The sequence below is a fragment of the Spea bombifrons genome, chromosome 4 (assembly GCF_027358695.1).
Source record: "Spea bombifrons isolate aSpeBom1 chromosome 4, aSpeBom1.2.pri, whole genome shotgun sequence".
NCBI classification, from domain to species: domain Eukaryota; kingdom Metazoa; phylum Chordata; class Amphibia; order Anura; family Pelobatidae; genus Spea; species Spea bombifrons.
This window is the reverse complement of record NC_071090.1, coordinates 113918115-113935062: the sequence shown is the minus strand read 5'-3', so window position 1 is coordinate 113935062 and position 16948 is coordinate 113918115. Positions and strand designations below refer to the sequence as shown.

Here is a 16948-nt window from a genome sequence, read left to right as displayed (position 1 = left end):
TCTCCTTACTTTCTAGTAACACATATTGTCTGAAAGCGTTTGAAAGTGTCTTCTGCCAGATTTGTTTCTGTAGTGTAGTGGTTATCACGTTCGCCTCACACGCGAAAAGTCCTCGGTTCGAAACCGAGCAGAAACAACTATTGTTTTATGAATTTAAAACTACACCTGCATTTCTTGCAAAGGTAGCACACGTTGAGTTGTTTTTGTTTTTTTAAACCATGTTTCCAAAGAAAGAGTACTGTCAGAGAGGTGAGAAAGCCACAAACAGGTCAAGTTTCTGTAGTGTAGTGGTTATCACGTTTGCCTAACACGCAATAGGTCCCTGGTTCGAAACCAGGCAGGAACATGTTTTGTGTAGAGTTCTTTTTGTCATGCATGCTGAAAATCATTTAAAAAAAACACCTACTCACTTCACGAAAATCCCATCATTGCACCATGAAATCACTGTGCTGTTCACATCATTTGTTCAGTGTTAGAAATTGCTGAAATTCATAAAGAAAGGAAATTGAAAGGATCTGTATGGGATTCTTAGAGTGTTTAAGCTCCCAAGTCAAATTCTTGTAAAGGAGCTAAAAATGAAAACTTCTTGGCAGGGTTCTTAAAATCAGAGAAAATTTAAGCTTAACTGTAGAGGGGATGTAAACATTTCACCAGAACTATGTCACAGATTTTCCCTGGGGGTAGCCTACTCAACTGTGAAGTTTCTTAGCACTTTGCTGACCCAATCCTGTAGTTTTCTCCTTACTTTCTAGTAACACATATTGTCTGAAAGCGTTTGAAAGTGTTTTCTGCCGGATTTGTTTCTGTAGTGTAGTGGTTATCACGTTCGCCTCACACGCGAAAGGTCCTCGGTTCGAAACCGAGCAGAAACAACTATTGTTTTATGAATTTAAAACTACACCTGTATTTCTTGCAAAGGTAGCACACGTTGAGTTGTTTTTGTTTTTTTAAACCATGTTTCCAAAGAAAGAGTACTGTCAGAGAGGTGAGAAAACTGCAGCCAGGTCAAGTTTCTGTAGTGTAGTGGTTATCACGTTTGCCTAACACGCAAAAGGTCCCTGGTTCGAAACCAGGCAGGAACATGTTTTGTGTAGAGTTCTTTTTGTCATGCATGCTGAAAATCATTTTAAAAAAACACCTACTCACTTCACGAAAATCCCATCATTGCACCATGAAATCACTGTGCTGTTCACATCATTTGTTCAGTGTTAGAAATTGCTGAAATTCATAAAGAAAGGAAATTGAAATGATCTGTATGGGATTCTTAGAGTGTTTAAGCTCCCAAGTCAAATTCTTGTAAAGGAGCTAAAAATGAAAACTTCTTGGCAGGGTTCTTAAAATCAGAGAAAATGTAAGCTTAACTGTAGAGGGGATGTAAACATTTCACCATAACTATGTCACAGATTTTCCCTGGGGGTAGCCTACTCAACTGTGAAGTTTCTTAGCACTTTGCTGACCCAATCCTGTAGTTTTCTCCTTACTTTCTAGTAACACATAGTGTCTGAAAGCGTTTGAAAGTGTCTTCTTCCAGATTTGTTTCTGTAGCGTAGTGGTTATCACGTTCGCCTCACACGCGAAAGGTCCTCGGTTCGAAACCGAGCAGAAACAACTATTGTTTTATGAATTTAAAACTACACCTGCATTTCTTGCAAAGGTAGCACACGTTGAGTTGTTTTTGTTTTTTTAAACCATGTTTCCAAAGAAAGAGTACTGTCAGAGAGGTGAGAAAACCACGGCCAGGTCAAGTTTCTGTAGTGTAGTGGTTATCACGTTTGCCTAACACGCAAAAGGTCCCTGGTTCGAAACCAGGCAGGAACATGTTTTGTGTAGAGTTCTTTTTGTCATGCATGCTGAAAATCATTTTAAAAAAACACCTACTCACTTCACGAAAATCCCATCATTGCACCATGAAATCACTGTGCTGTTCACATCATTTGTTCAGTGTTAGAAATTGCTGAAATTCATAAAGAAAGGAAATTGAAAGGATCTGTATGGGATTCTTAGAGTGTTTAAGCTCCCAAGTCAAATTCTTGTAAAGGAGCTAAAAATGAAAACTTCTTAGCAGGGTTCTTAAAATCAGAGAAAATTTAAGCTTAACTGTAGAGGGGATGTAAACATTTCACCATAACTATGTCACAGATTTTCCCTGGGGGTAGCCTACTCCACTGTGAAGTTTCTTAGCACTTTGCTGACCCAATCCTGTAGTTTTCTCCTTACTTTCTAGTAACACATATCGTCTGAAAGCGTTTGAAAGTGTCCTCTGCCAGATTTGTTTCTGTAGTGTAGTGGTTATCACGTTCGCCTCACACGCGAAAGGTCCTCGGTTCAAAACCGAGCAGAAACAACTATTGTTTTATGAATTTAAAACTACACCTGCATTTCTTGCAAAGGTAGCACACGTTGAGTTGTTTTTGTTTTTTTAAACCATGTTTCCAAAGAAACAGTACTGTCAGAGAGGTGAGAAAACCACAACCAGGTCAAGTTTCTGTAGTGTAGTGGTTATCATTTGCCTAACATGCAAAAGGTCCCTGGTTCGAAACCAGGCAGGAACATGTTTTGTGTGAAGTTCTTTTTGTCATGCATGCTGAAAATCATTTTAAAAAAACACCTACTCACTTCACGAAAATCCCATCATTGCACCATGAAATCACTGTGCTGTTCACATCATTTGTTCAGTGTTAGAAATTGCTGAAATTCATAAAGAAAGGAAATTGAAAGGATCTGTATGGGATTCTTAGAGTGTTTAAGCTCCCAAGTCAAATTCTTGTAAAGGAGCTAAAAATGAAAACTTCTTAGCAGGGTTCTTAAAATCAGAGAAAATTTAAGCTTAACTGTAGAGGGGATGTAAACATTTCACCATAACTATGTCACAGATTTTCCCTGGGGGTAGCCTACTCAACTGTGAAGTTTCTTAGCACTTTGCTGACCCAATCCTGTAGTTTTCTCCTTACTTTCTAGTAACACATATCGTCTGAAAGCGTTTGAAAGTGTCTTCTTCCAGATTTGTTTCTGTACTGTAGTGGTTATCACGTTCGCCTCACACGCGAAAGGTCCTCGGTTCGAAACCGAGCTGAAACAACTATTGTTTTATGAATTTAAAACTACACCTGCATTTCTTGCAAAGGTAGCACACGTTGAGTTGTTTTTGTTTTTTTAAACCATGTTTCCAAAGAAAGAGTACTGTCAGAGAGGTGAGAAACCTGCAGCTAGGTCAAGTTTCTGTAGTGTAGTGGTTATCACGTTTGCCTAACACGCAAAAGGTTCCTGGTTCGAAACCAGGCAGGAACATGTTTTGTGTAGAGTTCTTTTTGTCATGCATGCTGAAAATCATTTTAAAAAAACACCTACTCACTTCACGAAAATCCCATCATTGCACGATGAAATCACTGTGCTGTTCACATCATTTGTTCAGTGTTAGAAATTGCTGAAATTCATAAAGAAAGGAAATTGAAATGATCTGTATGGGATTCTTAGAGTGTTTAAGCTCCCAAGTCAAATTCTTGTAAAGGAGCTAAAAATGAAAACTTCTTGGCAGGGTTCTTAAAATCAGAGAAAATTTAAGCTTAACTGTAGAGGGGATGTAAACATTTCACCATAACTATGTCACAGATTTTCCCTGGGGGTAGCCTACTCAACTGTGAAGTTTCTTAGCACTTTGCTGACCCAATCCTGTAGTTTTCTCCTTACTTTCTAGTAACACATAGTGTCTGAAAGCGTTTGAAAGTGTCCCCTGCCAGATTTGTTTCTGTAGTGTAGTGGTTATCACGTTCGCCTCACACGCGAAAGGTCCTCGGTTCGAAACCGAGCAGAAAGAACTATTGTTTTATGAATTTAAAACTACACCTGCATTTCTTGCAAAGGTAGCACACGTTGAGTTGTTTTTGTTTTTTTAAACCATGTTTCCAAAGAAAGAGTACTGTCAGAGAGGTGAGAAAACTGCAGCCAGGTCAAGTTTCTGTAGTGTAGTGGTTATCACGTTTGCCTAACACGCAAAAGGTCCCTGGTTCAAAACCAGACAAGAACATGTTTTGTGTAGAGTTCTTTTTGTCATGCATGCTGAAAATCATTTTAAAAAAACACCTACTCACTTCACGAAAATCCCATCATTGCACCATGAAATCACTGTGCTGTTCACATCATTTGTTCAGTGTTAGAAATTGCTGAAATTCATAAAGAAAGGAAATTGAAATGATCTGTATGGGATTCTTAGAGTGTTTAAGCTCCCAAGTCAAATTCTTGTAAAGGAGCTAAAAATGAAAACTTCTTGGCAGGGTTCTTAAAATCAGAGAAAATTTAAGCTTAACTGTAGAGGGGATGTAAACATTTCACCATAACTATGTCACAGATTTTCCCTGGGGGTAGCCTACTCAACTGTGAAGTTTCTTAGCACTTTGCTGACCCAATCCTGTAGTTTTCTACTTACTTTCTAGTAACACATATTGTCTGAAAGCGTTTGAAAGTGTCCCCTGCCGGATTTGTTTCTGTAGTGTAGTGGTTATCACGTTCGCCTTACATGCGAAAGGTCCTCGGTTCGAAACCGAGCAGAAACAACTATTGTTTTATGAATTTAAAACTACACCTGCATTTCTTGCAAAGGTAGCACACGTTGAGTTGTTTTTGTTTTTTTAAACCATGTTTCCAAAGAAAGTGTACTGTCAGAGAGGTGAGAAAAGTGCAGCTAGGTCAAGTTTCTGTAGTGTAGTGGTTATCACGTTTGCCTAACACGCAAAAGGTCCCTGGTTCGAAACCAGGCAGGAACATGTTTTGTGTAGAGTTCTTTTTGTCATGCATGCTGAAAATCATTTAAAAAAAACACCTACTCACTTCACGAAAATCCCATCATTGCACCATGAAATCACTGTGCTGTTCACATCATTTGTTCAGTGTTAGAAATTGCTGAAATTCATAAAGAAAGGAAATTGAAAGGATCTGTATGGGATTCTTAGAGTGTTTAAGCTCCCAAGTCAAATTCTTGTAAAGGAGCTAAAAATGAAAACTTCTTAGCAGGGTTCTTAAAATCAGAGAAAATTTAAGCTTAACTGTAGAGGGGATGTAAACATTTCACCATAACTATGTCACAGATTTTCCCTGGGGGTAGCCTACTCAACTGTGAAGTTTCTGAGCACTTTGCTGACCCAATCCTGTAGTTTTCTCCTTACTTTCTAGTAACACATATCGTCTGAAAGCGTTTGAAAGTGTCCTCTGCCAGATTTGTTTCTGTAGTGTAGTGGTTATCATGTTTGCCTCACACGCGAAAAGTCCTCGGTTCGAAACCGAGCAGAAACAACTATTGTTTTATGAATTTAAAACTACACCTGCATTTCTTGCAAAGGTAGCACACGTTGAGTTGTTTTTGTTTTTTTAAACCATGTTTCCAAAGAAAGAGTACTGTCAGAGAGGTGAGAAAACTGCAGCTAGGTCAAGTTTCTGTAGTGTAGTGGTTATCACGTTTGCCTAACACGCAAAAGGTCCCTGGTTCGAAACCAGGCAGGAACATGTTTTGTGTAGAGTTCTTTTTGTCATGCATGCTGAAAATCATTTAAAAAAAACACCTACTCACTTCACGAAAATCCCATCATTGCACCATGAAATCACTGTGCTGTTCACATCATTTGTTCAGTGTTAGAAATTGCTGAAATTCATAAAGAAAGGAAATTGAAACGATCTGTATGGGATTCTTAGAGTGTTTAAGCTCCCAAGTCAAATTCTTGTAAAGGAGCTAAAAATGAAAACTTCTTGGCAGGGTTCTTAAAATCAGAGAAAATTTAAGCTTAACTGTAGAGGGGATGTAAACATTTCACCATAACTATGTCACAGATTTTCCCTGGGGGTAGCCTACTCAACTGTGAAGTTTCTTAGCACTTTGCTGACCCAATCCTGTAGTTTTCTCCTTACTTTCTAGTAACACATAGTGTCTGAAAGCGTTTGAAAGTGTCTTCTTCCAGATTTGTTTCTGTAGTGTAGTGGTTATCACGTTCGCCTCACACGCGAAAGGTCCTCGGTTCAAAACCGAGCAGAAACAACTATAGTTTTATGAATTTAAAACTACACCTGCATTTCTTGCAAAGGTAGCACACGTTGAGTTGTTTTTGTTTTTTTAAACCATGTTTCCAAAGAAGAAGTACTGTGAGAGAGGTGAGAAAACTGCAGCCAGGTCAAGTTTCTGTAGTGTAGTGGTTATCACGTTTGCCTAACACGCAAAAGGTCCCTTGTTCGAAACCATGCAGGAACATGTTTTGTGTAGAGTTCTTTTTGTCATGCATGCTGAAAATCATTTTAAAAAAACACCTACTCACTTCACGAAAATCCCATCATTGCACCATGAAATCACTGTGCTGTTCACATCATTTGTTCAGTGTTAGAAATTGCTGAAATTCATAAAGAAAGGAAATTGAAAGGATCTGTATGGGATTCTTAGAGTGTTTAAGCTCCCAAGTCAAATTCTTGTAAAGGAGCTAAAAATGAAAACTTCTTGGCAGGGTTCTTAAAATCAGAGAAAATTTAAGCTTAACTGTAGAGGGGATGTAAACATTTCACCAGAACTATGTCACATATTTTCCCTGGGGGTAGCCTACTCAACTGTGAAGTTTCTTAGCACTTTGCTGACTCAATCCTGTAGTTTTCTCCTTACTTTCTAGTAACACATATCGTCTGAAAGCGTTTGAAAGTGTCCTCTGCCAGATTTGTTTCTGTAGTGTAGTGGTTATCACGTTCGCCTCACACGCGAAAGGTCCTCGGTTCGAAACCGAGCAGAAACAACTATTGTTTTATGAATTTAAAACTACACCTGCATTTCTTGCAAAGGTAGCACACGTTGAGTTGTTTTTGTTTTTTTAAACCATGTTTCCAAAGAAACAGTACTGTCAGAGAGGTGAGAAAACCACAGCCAGGTCAAGTTTCTGTAGTGTAGTGGTTATCACGTTTGCCTAACACGCAAAAGGTCCCTGGTTCGATACCAGGCAGGAACATGTTTTGTGTAGAGTTCTTTTTGTCATGCATGCTGAAAATCATTTAAAAAAACACCTACTCACTTCACGAAAATCCCATCATTGCACCATGAAATCACTGTGCTGTTCACATCATTTGTTCAGTGTTAGAAATTGCTGAAATTCATAAAGAAAGGAAATTGAAATGATCTGTATGGGATTCTTAGAGTGTTTAAGCTCCCAAGTCAAATTCTTGTAAAGGAGCTAAAAATGAAAACTTCTTAGCAGGGTTCTTAAAATCAGAGAAAATGTAATCTTAACTGTAGAGGGGATGTAAACATTTCACCATAACTATGTCACAGATTTTCCCTGGGGGTAGCCTACTTAACTGTGAAGTTTCTTAGCACTTTGCTGACCCAATCCTGTAGTTTTCTCCTTACTTTCTAGTAACACATATTGTCTGAAAGCGTTTGAAAGTGTTTTCTGCCAGATTTGTTTCTGTAGTGTAGTGGTTATCACGTTCGCCTCACACGCGAAAGGTCCTCGGTTCGAAACCGAGCAGAAACAACTATTGTTTTATGAATTTAAAACTACACCTGCATTTCTTGCAAAGGTAGCACACGTTGAGTTGTTTTTGTTTTTTTAAACCATGTTTCCAAAGAAACAGTACTGTCAGAGAGGTGAGAAAACCACGGCCAGGTCAAGTTTCTGTAGTGTAGTGGTTATCACGATTGCCTAACACGCAAAAGGTCCCTGATTTGAAACCAGGCAGGAACACGTTTTGTGGAGAGTTCTTTTTGTCATGCATGCTGAAAATCATTTAAAAAAAACACCTACTCACTTAACGAAAATCCCATCATTGCACCATGAAATCACTGTGCTGTTCACATCATTTGTTCAGTGTTAGAAATTGCTGAAATTCATAAAGAAAGGAAATTGAAAGGATCTGTATGGGATTCTTAGAGTGTTTAAGCTCCCAAGTCAAATTCTTGTAAAGGAGCTAAAAATGAAAACTTCTTAGCAGGGTTCTTAAAATCAGAGAAAATTTAAGCTTAACTGTAGAGGGGATGTAAACATTTCACCATAACTATGTCACAGATTTTCCCTGGGGGTAGCCTACTCAACTGTGAAGTTTCTTAGCACTTTGCTGACCCAATCCTGTAGTTTTCTCCTTACTTTCTAGTAACACATATTGTCTGAAAGCGTTTGAAAGTGGTTTCTGCCAGATTTGTTTCTGTAGTGTAGTGGTTATCACGTTCGCCTCACACGCGAAAGGTCCTCGGTTCAAAACCGAGCAGAAACAACTATAGTTTTATGAATTTAAAACTACACCTGCATTTCTTGCAAAGGTAGCACACGTTGAGTTGTTTTTGTTTTTTTAAACCATGTTTCCAAAGAAGAAGTACTGTGAGAGAGGTGAGAAAACTGCAGCCAGGTCAAGTTTCTGTAGCGTAGTGGTTATCACGTTTGCCTAACACGCAAAAGGTCCCTGGTTCGAAACCAGGCAGGAACATGTTTTGTGTAGAGTTCTTTTTGTCATGCATGCTGAAAATCATTTTAAAAAAACACCTACTCACTTCACGAAAATCCCATCATTGCACCATGAAATCACTGTGCTGTTCACATCATTTGTTCAGTGTTAGAAATTGCTGAAATTCATAAAGAAAGGAAATTGAAATGATCTGTATGGGATTCTTAGAGTGTTTAAGCTCCCAAGTCAAATTCTTGTAAAGGAGCTAAAAATGAAAACTTCTTAGCAGGGTTCTTAAAATCAGAGAAAATGTAAGCTTAACTGTAGAGGGGATGTAAACATTTCACCATAACTATGTCACAGATTTTCCCTGGGGGTAGCCTACTTAACTGTGAAGTTTCTTAGCACTTTGCTGACCCAATCCTGTAGTTTTCTCCTTACTGTCTAGTAACACATATTGTCTGAAAGCGTTTGAAAGTGTCCCCTGCCAGATTTTTTTCTGTAGTGTAGTGGTTATCACGTTCGCCTCACACGCGAAAGGTCCTCGGTTCGAAACCGAGCAGAAACAACTATTGTTTTATGAATTTAAAACTACACCTGCATTTCTTGCAAAGGTAGCACACGTTGAGTTATTTTTGTTTTTTTAAACCATGTTTCCAAAGAAAGAGTACTGTCAGAGAGGTGAGAAAACTGCAGCCAGGTCAAGTTTCTGTAGTGTAGTGGTTATCACGTTTGCCTAACACGCAAAAGGTCCCTGGTTCGAAACCAGGCAGGAACATGTTTTGTGTAGAGTTCTTTTTGTCATGCATGCTGAAAATCATTTAAAAAAAACACCTACTCACTTCACGAAAATCCCATCATTGCACCATGAAATCACTGTGCTGTTCACATCATTTGTTCAGTGTTAGAAATTGCTGAAATTCATAAAGAAAGGAAATTGAAATGATCTGTATGGGATTCTTAGAGTGTTTAAGCTCCCAAGTCAAATTCTTGTAAAGGAGCTAAAAATGAAAACTTCTTAGCAGGGTTCTTAAAATCAGAGAAAATTTAAGCTTAACTGTAGAGGGGATGTAAACATTTCACCATAACTATGTCACAGATTTTCCCTGGGGGTAGCCTACTCAACTGTGAAGTTTCTTAGCACTTTGCTGACCCAATCCTGTAGTTTTCTCCTTACTTTCTAGTAACACATATTGTCTGAAAGCGTTTGAAAGTGTCCTCTGCCAGATTTGTTTCTGTAGTGCAGTGGTTATCACGTTCGCCTCACACGCGAAAGGTCCTCGGTTCGAAACCGAGCAGAAACAACTATTGTTTTATGAATTTAAAACTACACCTGCATTTCTTGCAAAGGTAGCACACGTTGAGTTGTTTTTGTTTTTTTAAACCATGTTTCCAAAGAAAGAGTACTGTCAGAGAGGTGAGAAAACCACAAACCGGTCAAGTTTCTGTAGTGTAGTGGTTATCACGTTTGCCTAACACGCAAAAGGTCCCTGGTTCGAAACCAGGCAGGAACATGTTTTGTGGAGAGTTCTTTTTGTCATGCATGCTGAAAATCATTTAAAAAAAACACCTACTCACTTCACGAAAATCCCATCATTGCACCATGAAATCACTGTGCTGTTCACATCATTTGTTCAGTGTTAGAAATTGCTGAAATTCATAAAGAAAGGAAATTGAAAGGATCTGTATGGGATTCTTAGAATGTTTAAGCTCCCAAGTCAAATTCTTGTAAAGGAGCTAAAAATGAAAACTTCTTAGCAGGGTTCTTAAAATCAGAGAATATTTAAGCTTAACTGTAGAGGGGATGTAAACATTTCACCATAACTATGTCACAGATTTTCCCTGGGGGTAGCCTACTCAACTGTGAAGTTTCTTAGCACTTTGCTGACCCAATCCTGTAGTTTTCTCCTTACTTTCTAGTAACACATAGTGTCTGAAAGCGTTTGAAAGTGTCCCCTGCCAGATTTGTTTCTGTAGTGTAGTGGTTATCACGTTCGCCTCACACGCGAAAGGTCCTCGGTTCGAAACCGAGCAGAAACAACTATTGTTTTATGAATTTAAAACTACACCTGCATTTCTTGCAAAGGTAGCACACGTTGAGTTGTCTTTGTTTTTTTAAACCATGTTTCCAAAGAAAGAGTACTGTCAGAGAGGGGAGAAAACTGCAGCTAGGTCAAGTTTCTGTAGTGTAGTGGTTATCACGTTTGCCTCACACGCAAAAGGTCCCTGGTTCGAAACCAGACAAGAACGTGTTTTGTGTAGAGATCTTTTTGTCATGCATGCTGAAAATCATTTAAAAAAAACACCTACTCACTTCACGAAAATCCCATCATTGCACCATGAAATCACTGTGCTGTTCACATCATTTGTTCAGTGTTAGAAATTGCTGAAATTCATAAAGAAAGGAAATTGAAAGGATCTGTATGGGATTCTTAGAGTGTTTAAGCTCCCAAGTCAAATTCTTGTAAAGGAGCTAAAAATGAAAACTTCTTAGCAGGGTTCTTAAAATCAGAGAAAATTTAAGCTTAACTGTTCTCTGTGAGTTCTGCTTGGCTTTTTGCAGTTGCATTTAGCTTGGACACACAAGCGAATCCTGAGCTGGGGCGAATCTCCTACGTGACATCTCTAAGTGAGGAGTTACAAGCAAAGAAGGAGTTAAAAAGCAAAAAGGAGGGGAAAGTATACATCCTTGTTATTCCATATATATTTATATATATTTTGCACCTTACTGTCTGTTTTTGCCAGTTATTTGAGCTATCCCCATTGCCAAGATGTCCTCCATGTTTGACAATGCGGTCAGGTGTACATCTTGCTCAATGTATGCAATCCTTGATCAGCGCTTCAAGGGTGCATATTGCTGTGCGAGATGTGTGCAGGTTGCTCATTTGGAAGCACAAATCCTGAGTCTAGAGGAGCAACTGGCAACACTGAGATCTATTGACAACTTGGAGAGGAGTCTGCTGCTCACTGAGCAAGCTCTCTCGCGGGTAGAGGTGGGGGAGGATAGCGGGATGGAGGTACAGGACAGTCAGGCAGCTAGCTGGGTTACAGTTAGAAGGCGGGGTAGGGGGAAAAGCACCAGGGAGGCTAGTCCTGATCTAGCACACCCCAACAAGTTTGCCCGGTTGGCAGATGAGGGGGATGTTAGTTCAGAGTTAGCAATACTGCAGCAAGTCACTGCCTCTGACCGCCAGAGCGGTGTCTGCTCCAGTAAGGAGGGAAGGACGAGCACAGGGCAGGCCAGACAGGTGCTGGTAGTAGGGGACTCTATTATTAGGGGGACAGACAGGGCAATCTGTCACAAAGACCGGGATCGCCGAACAGTGTGTTGTCTGCCTGGCGCTCGAGTTCGGCACATCGCGGATCGGGTTGACAGATTACTGGGAGGGGCTGGAGAAGACCCAGCTGTCATGGTGCACATTGGCACCAATGACAAAGTAAGAGGTAGGCGGAGTGTCCTTAAAAATGATTTCAGGGACTTAGGTAGCAAGCTCAAGGCAAGGACCTCCAAGGTAGTATTTTCTGAAATATTACCTGTACCACGTGCCACACCAGAGAGGCAGCGGGAGATTAGGGAGCTAAACAAGTGGCTCAGAAGCTGGTGTAGGAAGGAGGGGTTTGGGTTCATGGAGAACTGGGCCGACTTCTCTGTCGGATACAGGCTCTACGGTAGGGACGGGCTGCACCTCAATGGGGAGGGTGCAGCTGTACTCGGGGAGAAGATGGCCAGAAGGGTGGAGGAGTGTTTAAACTAGGGAAAGGGGGGGAGGGAAACTACAATATAGAAGGGGAAGATAGTATAGATAGAGAGCTGGGGCATATAAATGTACCTGGGGGTGGAGCGGAGGGAGGGGTTAGAATAGTTAATAGGGATAGGCTTGATAGGAGAAAAAACCATACACCTCTAAATTGTATGCTTACTAATGCCAGAAGTCTGACCAATAAAACTGGCGAACTGGAGTTAATAATGTCTGCAGAAAATTATGACATAGTGGGTATAACAGAGACATGGTTGGATGATAGCTATGACTGGGCGGTTAATATACAGGGTTATAGTCTATTCAGGAAGGATCGAAAAAAACGAAAAGGGGGAGGAGTTTGCCTTTATGTAAAGTCCAGCCTAAAGGCCACACTGCGGGAGAATATATGTGAGGGAAATGATGATGTGGAGTCATTATGGGTAGAAATATATGGAAAGAAAAATAATAAAATACTGATCGGGGTTTGCTATAAGCCACCAAATATAATTGAAGCAGCAGAAGATCAATTATTAAAGCAAATAAACAAGGCAGCAAATCACAATGAGGTGGTTATTATGGGGGACTTTAACTATCCCGACATAAACTGGGAAACCGAGACCTGTGAATCTCATAAAGGAAACCGCTTTCTGACTATAAGTAAAGATAATTATCTGTCCCAAATGGTACAGGACCCAACCAGAGGGGGCGCTCTACTGGACTTAATATTAACCAACAGACCTGACAGAGTAACTAATATGCAGGTCAGAGGGCACCTAGGAAATAGTGATCACAATATAATACATTATAACTTGTCGTTCAATAAGGGAACTCTTAGAGGAGCCACAAGAACTATGAACTTTAGGAAGGCAAAGTTTGATCAACTAAGAGAAGCCCTTAACACTGTAAATTGGGAAAATGTCCTCAAAAACAAAAGCACAGATACTAAATGGGAGATTTTTCAAAATATCTTAAATTCTCACTGTGAAAAGTACATACCGTATGGGAATAAAAGTGTCAGGAGCAAGAGAAAACCAATGTGGATAAATAAAAATGTAAAGGTGGCAATAAATGGCAAAAAAAAGGCATTTAAGCTACTAAAACAGGAAGGCAGTGAGGAAGCACTAAGAAGCTATCGGGAAAAAAATAAAATATGTAAAAATCAGATAAAAGCAGCAAAAGTGGCGACAGAAAGACTCATTGCCAAAGAGAGTAAAACAAACCCCAAAATGTTCTTTAACTATATAAATAGTAAAAAGGTTAAAAATGAAAGCGTTGGCCCCTTAAAAAGTAATGAGGGAGACGTTATAGACGGGGATCAGGAAAAAGCGAATCTATTAAATATATTCTTCTCTGCTGTATTCACAGAGGAAAATGAAATGCCAGGTAATATACAGCAGGATGAGATAAATGCCCCAGTACATGCCGCCTGTCTAACCCAGGAAGAAGTGCAGCGCCGCCTAAAAAAAATCAAAATAGACAAATCACCAGATGGCATTCCCCCCGCGTTCTAAGGGAGTTAAGTCATGTAATAGACAGACCCCTATTTCTAATATTCAAGGACTCTATAGTGACCGGGTCTGTTCCCCAGGACTGGCGCATTGCAAATGTTGTGCCAATATTCAAAAAGGGGACAAAAAGTGACCCCGGGAATTATAGGCCGGTTAGTTTAACTTCTGTTGTATGTAAACTGATTGAGGGTTTCCTAAGAGATGCTATTTTGGAGAATCTCAATGAAAATAAATGTATGACTCCATATCAGCATTGGGTTTACAAGGGATCGGTCCGGTCAAACTAACCTGATCAGCTTTTATGAGGAGGTGAGCTCAAGACTGGATCGGGGAGAATCGCTGGATGTCGTATATCTTGATTTTTCCAAAGCATTTGATACGGTGCCACATAAAAGGCTGGTACATAAAATGAGAATGCTTGGGCTGGGGGAGAATGTGTGTATGTGGGTAAGTAACTGGCTCAGTGATAGGAAACAGAGGGTGGTTATTAATGGTACATACTCTGAGTGGGTGACTGTTACTAGTGGGGTACCACAGGGGTCAGTTTTGGGTCCTATTCTTTTTAATATATTTATTAATGACCTTGTAGAGGGATTGTATAGTAAAGTATCAATCTTTGCAGACGATACTAAGCTCTGTAGCGTGGTTAACACAATAGAGGACAGTGCACGATTACAAATGGATCTGCATAGGTTGGAGGCTTGGGCTGGGATGTGGCAGATGAGGTTCAACACGGATAAATGTAAGGTTATGCACATGGGGAAGAAAATCCAGGCTGGGAATATGTATTAAATGGGAAAACACTGGGGACGACTGACATGGAAAAGGACTTAGGAGTCTTGGTTAACAGTAAATTTACCTGTAGCGACCAGTGTCGGGCAGCTGCTGCTAAGGCAAATAAAATCATGGGGTGCATCAAAAGGGGCATGGATGCCCATGACAAGGAAATAATTCTACCATTCTACAAGTCACTAGTCAGACCACACATGGAATACTGTGTACAGTACTGGGCACCAGTGTACAAGAAAGATATAGTGGAACTGGAGAGGGTTCAAAGGCGGGCAACCAGAGTAATAAGGGGAATGGAAGGACTACAGTACCCAGAAAGATTATCAGAATTAGGGTTATTTAGTTTGGAGAAAAGACGGCTTAGGGGGGACTTAATAACTATGTATAAATATATAAGGGGGCAGTACAGAGATCACTCCCAGGACCTATTTATACCCAGGACTGTATCTATAACAAGGGGACATCCTCTACGGCTGGAGGAAAGAAGGTTTCTACACCAGCACAGACGGGGGTTCTTTACAGTAAGAGCGGTGAGACTATGGAACTCTCTGCCAGAGGAAGTGGTAATGGTAAACTCAATAAAAGAGTTTAAAAGGAGCCTGGACGTGTTTCTTGAAAGCAATAATATCACAAGTTATGGATAGTAGATTAATAGGGACAGAACGTTGATCCAGGGATTTATTCTGATTGCCATATTTGGAGTCGGGAAGGAATTTTCCCCCTGGTATGGGGCAATTGGCATCTGCTTCATAAGGGTTTTTTGCCTTCCTCTGGATCAACACGGTAGGGACACAATATGTATATAGGTTGAACTTGATGGACTTTGGTCTTTTTTCAACCTTATGAACTATGTTACTATGTTACTATGTAACTGTAGAGGGGATGTAAACATTTCACCATAACTATGTCACAGATTTTCCCTGGGGGTAGCCTACTCAACTGTGAAGTTTCTTAGCACTTTGCTGACCCAATCCTGTAGTTTTCTCCTTACTTTCTAGTAACACATAGTGTCTGAAAGCGTTTGAAAGTGTCTTCTGCCAGATTTGTTTCTGTAGTGTAGTGGTTATCACGTTCGCCTCACATGCGAAAGGTCTTCGGTTCGAAACCGAGCAGAAACAACTATTGTTTTATGAATTTAAAACTACACCTGCATTTCTTGCAAAGGTAGCACACGTTGAGTTGTTTTTGTTTTTTTAAACCATGTTTCCAAAGAAAGAGTACTGTCAGAGAGGTGAGAAAACCACTAACAGGTCTAGTTTCTGTAGTGTAGTGTTTATCACGTTTGCCTAACACGCAAAAGGTCCCTGGTTTGAAACCAGGCAGGAACATGTTTTGTGTAGAGTTCTTTTTGTCATGCATGCTGAAAATCATTTAAAAAAAACACCTACTCACTTCACGAAAATCCCATCATTGCACCATGAAATCACTGTGCTGTTCACATCATTTGTTCAGTGTTAGAAATTGCTGAAATTCATAAAGAAAGGAAATTGAAAGGATCTGTATGGGATTCTTAGAGTGTTTAAGCTCCCAAGTCAAATTCTTGTAAAGGAGCTAAAAATGAAAACTTCTTGGCAGGGTTCTTAAAATCAGAGAAAATTTAAGCTTAACTGTAGAGGGGATGTAAACATTTCACCATAACTATGTCACAGATTTTCCCTGGGGGTAGCCTACTCAACTGTGAAGTTTCTTAGCACTTTGCTGACCCAATCCTGTAGTTTTCTCCTTACTTTCTAGTAACACATATTGTCTGAAAGCGTTTGAAAGTGTCCCCTGCCAGATTTGTTTCTGTAGTGTAGTGGTTATCACGTTCGCCTTACACGCGAAAGGTCCTCGGTTCGAAACCGAGCAGAAACAACTATTGTTTTATGAATTTAAAACTACACCTGCATTTCTTGCAAAGGTAGCACACGTTGAGTTGTTTTTGTTTTTTTAAACCATGTTTCCAAAGAAAGAGTACTGTCAGAGAGGTGAGAATACGGCAGCTAGGTCAAGTTTCTGTAGTGTAGTGGTTATCACGTTTTCCTAACACGCAGAAGGTCCCTGGTTCGAAACCAGGCAGGAACATGTTTTGTGTAGAGTTCTTTTTGTCATGCATGCTGAAAATCATTTAAAAAAAACACCTACTCACTTCACGAAAATCCCATCATTGCACCATGAAATCACTGTGCTGTTCGCATCATTTGTTCAGTGTTAGAAATTGCTGAAATTCATAAAGAAAGGAAATTGAAAGGATCTGTATGGGATTCTTAGAGTGTTTAAGCTCCCACGTCAAATTCTTGTAAAGGAGCTAAAAATGAAAACTTCTTAGCAGGGTTCTTAAAATCAGAGAAAATTAAAGCTTAACTGTAGAGGGGATGTAAACATTTCACCATAACTATGTCACAGATTTTCCCTGGGGGTAGCCTACTCAACTGTGAAGTTTCTTAGCACTTTGCTGACCCAATCCTGTAGTTTTCTCCTTACTTTCTAGTAACACATATTGTCTGAAAGCGTTTGAAAGTGTCCCCTGCCAGA

At 39.9% G+C, this 16948-nt stretch overlaps 32 non-coding genes across 32 annotated transcripts; all 32 read left to right on the top strand.

The window, feature by feature from the left end:
• Positions 1–63: 63 nt before the first annotated feature.
• Positions 64–136, top strand: TRNAV-CAC (transfer RNA valine (anticodon CAC)). Its single transcript has one exon. It is a non-coding gene; the product is annotated as a tRNA-Val (tRNA).
• Positions 137–273: 137 nt separating this feature from the next.
• TRNAV-AAC (transfer RNA valine (anticodon AAC)) lies at positions 274–346 on the top strand. Its single transcript has one exon. It is a non-coding gene; the product is annotated as a tRNA-Val (tRNA).
• A 453-nt stretch (positions 347–799) lies between these two features.
• TRNAV-CAC (transfer RNA valine (anticodon CAC)) lies at positions 800–872 on the top strand. Its single transcript has one exon. It is a non-coding gene; the product is annotated as a tRNA-Val (tRNA).
• Positions 873–1009: 137 nt separating this feature from the next.
• On the top strand, positions 1010–1082 carry TRNAV-AAC (transfer RNA valine (anticodon AAC)). Its single transcript has one exon. It is a non-coding gene; the product is annotated as a tRNA-Val (tRNA).
• A 453-nt stretch (positions 1083–1535) lies between these two features.
• Positions 1536–1608, top strand: TRNAV-CAC (transfer RNA valine (anticodon CAC)). The gene has a single exon. It is a non-coding gene; the product is annotated as a tRNA-Val (tRNA).
• A 137-nt stretch (positions 1609–1745) lies between these two features.
• Positions 1746–1818, top strand: TRNAV-AAC (transfer RNA valine (anticodon AAC)). Its single transcript has one exon. It is a non-coding gene; the product is annotated as a tRNA-Val (tRNA).
• A 453-nt stretch (positions 1819–2271) lies between these two features.
• TRNAV-CAC (transfer RNA valine (anticodon CAC)) lies at positions 2272–2344 on the top strand. The gene has a single exon. It is a non-coding gene; the product is annotated as a tRNA-Val (tRNA).
• A 661-nt stretch (positions 2345–3005) lies between these two features.
• Positions 3006–3078, top strand: TRNAV-CAC (transfer RNA valine (anticodon CAC)). The gene has a single exon. It is a non-coding gene; the product is annotated as a tRNA-Val (tRNA).
• A 137-nt stretch (positions 3079–3215) lies between these two features.
• On the top strand, positions 3216–3288 carry TRNAV-AAC (transfer RNA valine (anticodon AAC)). Its single transcript has one exon. It is a non-coding gene; the product is annotated as a tRNA-Val (tRNA).
• Positions 3289–3741: 453 nt separating this feature from the next.
• On the top strand, positions 3742–3814 carry TRNAV-CAC (transfer RNA valine (anticodon CAC)). Its single transcript has one exon. It is a non-coding gene; the product is annotated as a tRNA-Val (tRNA).
• Positions 3815–3951: 137 nt separating this feature from the next.
• On the top strand, positions 3952–4024 carry TRNAV-AAC (transfer RNA valine (anticodon AAC)). The gene has a single exon. It is a non-coding gene; the product is annotated as a tRNA-Val (tRNA).
• Positions 4025–4477: 453 nt separating this feature from the next.
• On the top strand, positions 4478–4550 carry TRNAV-UAC (transfer RNA valine (anticodon UAC)). The gene has a single exon. It is a non-coding gene; the product is annotated as a tRNA-Val (tRNA).
• Positions 4551–4687: 137 nt separating this feature from the next.
• Positions 4688–4760, top strand: TRNAV-AAC (transfer RNA valine (anticodon AAC)). Its single transcript has one exon. It is a non-coding gene; the product is annotated as a tRNA-Val (tRNA).
• A 453-nt stretch (positions 4761–5213) lies between these two features.
• TRNAV-CAC (transfer RNA valine (anticodon CAC)) lies at positions 5214–5286 on the top strand. Its single transcript has one exon. It is a non-coding gene; the product is annotated as a tRNA-Val (tRNA).
• A 137-nt stretch (positions 5287–5423) lies between these two features.
• TRNAV-AAC (transfer RNA valine (anticodon AAC)) lies at positions 5424–5496 on the top strand. Its single transcript has one exon. It is a non-coding gene; the product is annotated as a tRNA-Val (tRNA).
• A 453-nt stretch (positions 5497–5949) lies between these two features.
• On the top strand, positions 5950–6022 carry TRNAV-CAC (transfer RNA valine (anticodon CAC)). Its single transcript has one exon. It is a non-coding gene; the product is annotated as a tRNA-Val (tRNA).
• Positions 6023–6159: 137 nt separating this feature from the next.
• On the top strand, positions 6160–6232 carry TRNAV-AAC (transfer RNA valine (anticodon AAC)). The gene has a single exon. It is a non-coding gene; the product is annotated as a tRNA-Val (tRNA).
• Positions 6233–6685: 453 nt separating this feature from the next.
• TRNAV-CAC (transfer RNA valine (anticodon CAC)) lies at positions 6686–6758 on the top strand. Its single transcript has one exon. It is a non-coding gene; the product is annotated as a tRNA-Val (tRNA).
• Positions 6759–6895: 137 nt separating this feature from the next.
• Positions 6896–6968, top strand: TRNAV-AAC (transfer RNA valine (anticodon AAC)). The gene has a single exon. It is a non-coding gene; the product is annotated as a tRNA-Val (tRNA).
• A 452-nt stretch (positions 6969–7420) lies between these two features.
• Positions 7421–7493, top strand: TRNAV-CAC (transfer RNA valine (anticodon CAC)). The gene has a single exon. It is a non-coding gene; the product is annotated as a tRNA-Val (tRNA).
• Positions 7494–8156: 663 nt separating this feature from the next.
• TRNAV-CAC (transfer RNA valine (anticodon CAC)) lies at positions 8157–8229 on the top strand. The gene has a single exon. It is a non-coding gene; the product is annotated as a tRNA-Val (tRNA).
• A 137-nt stretch (positions 8230–8366) lies between these two features.
• Positions 8367–8439, top strand: TRNAV-AAC (transfer RNA valine (anticodon AAC)). Its single transcript has one exon. It is a non-coding gene; the product is annotated as a tRNA-Val (tRNA).
• A 453-nt stretch (positions 8440–8892) lies between these two features.
• Positions 8893–8965, top strand: TRNAV-CAC (transfer RNA valine (anticodon CAC)). The gene has a single exon. It is a non-coding gene; the product is annotated as a tRNA-Val (tRNA).
• Positions 8966–9102: 137 nt separating this feature from the next.
• TRNAV-AAC (transfer RNA valine (anticodon AAC)) lies at positions 9103–9175 on the top strand. Its single transcript has one exon. It is a non-coding gene; the product is annotated as a tRNA-Val (tRNA).
• Positions 9176–9628: 453 nt separating this feature from the next.
• TRNAV-CAC (transfer RNA valine (anticodon CAC)) lies at positions 9629–9701 on the top strand. Its single transcript has one exon. It is a non-coding gene; the product is annotated as a tRNA-Val (tRNA).
• A 137-nt stretch (positions 9702–9838) lies between these two features.
• On the top strand, positions 9839–9911 carry TRNAV-AAC (transfer RNA valine (anticodon AAC)). The gene has a single exon. It is a non-coding gene; the product is annotated as a tRNA-Val (tRNA).
• Positions 9912–10364: 453 nt separating this feature from the next.
• TRNAV-CAC (transfer RNA valine (anticodon CAC)) lies at positions 10365–10437 on the top strand. Its single transcript has one exon. It is a non-coding gene; the product is annotated as a tRNA-Val (tRNA).
• Positions 10438–10574: 137 nt separating this feature from the next.
• TRNAV-CAC (transfer RNA valine (anticodon CAC)) lies at positions 10575–10647 on the top strand. The gene has a single exon. It is a non-coding gene; the product is annotated as a tRNA-Val (tRNA).
• A 4832-nt stretch (positions 10648–15479) lies between these two features.
• On the top strand, positions 15480–15552 carry TRNAV-CAC (transfer RNA valine (anticodon CAC)). Its single transcript has one exon. It is a non-coding gene; the product is annotated as a tRNA-Val (tRNA).
• Positions 15553–15689: 137 nt separating this feature from the next.
• On the top strand, positions 15690–15762 carry TRNAV-AAC (transfer RNA valine (anticodon AAC)). Its single transcript has one exon. It is a non-coding gene; the product is annotated as a tRNA-Val (tRNA).
• Positions 15763–16215: 453 nt separating this feature from the next.
• TRNAV-UAC (transfer RNA valine (anticodon UAC)) lies at positions 16216–16288 on the top strand. Its single transcript has one exon. It is a non-coding gene; the product is annotated as a tRNA-Val (tRNA).
• Positions 16289–16425: 137 nt separating this feature from the next.
• Positions 16426–16498, top strand: TRNAV-AAC (transfer RNA valine (anticodon AAC)). The gene has a single exon. It is a non-coding gene; the product is annotated as a tRNA-Val (tRNA).
• Positions 16499–16948: the final 450 nt, after the last annotated feature.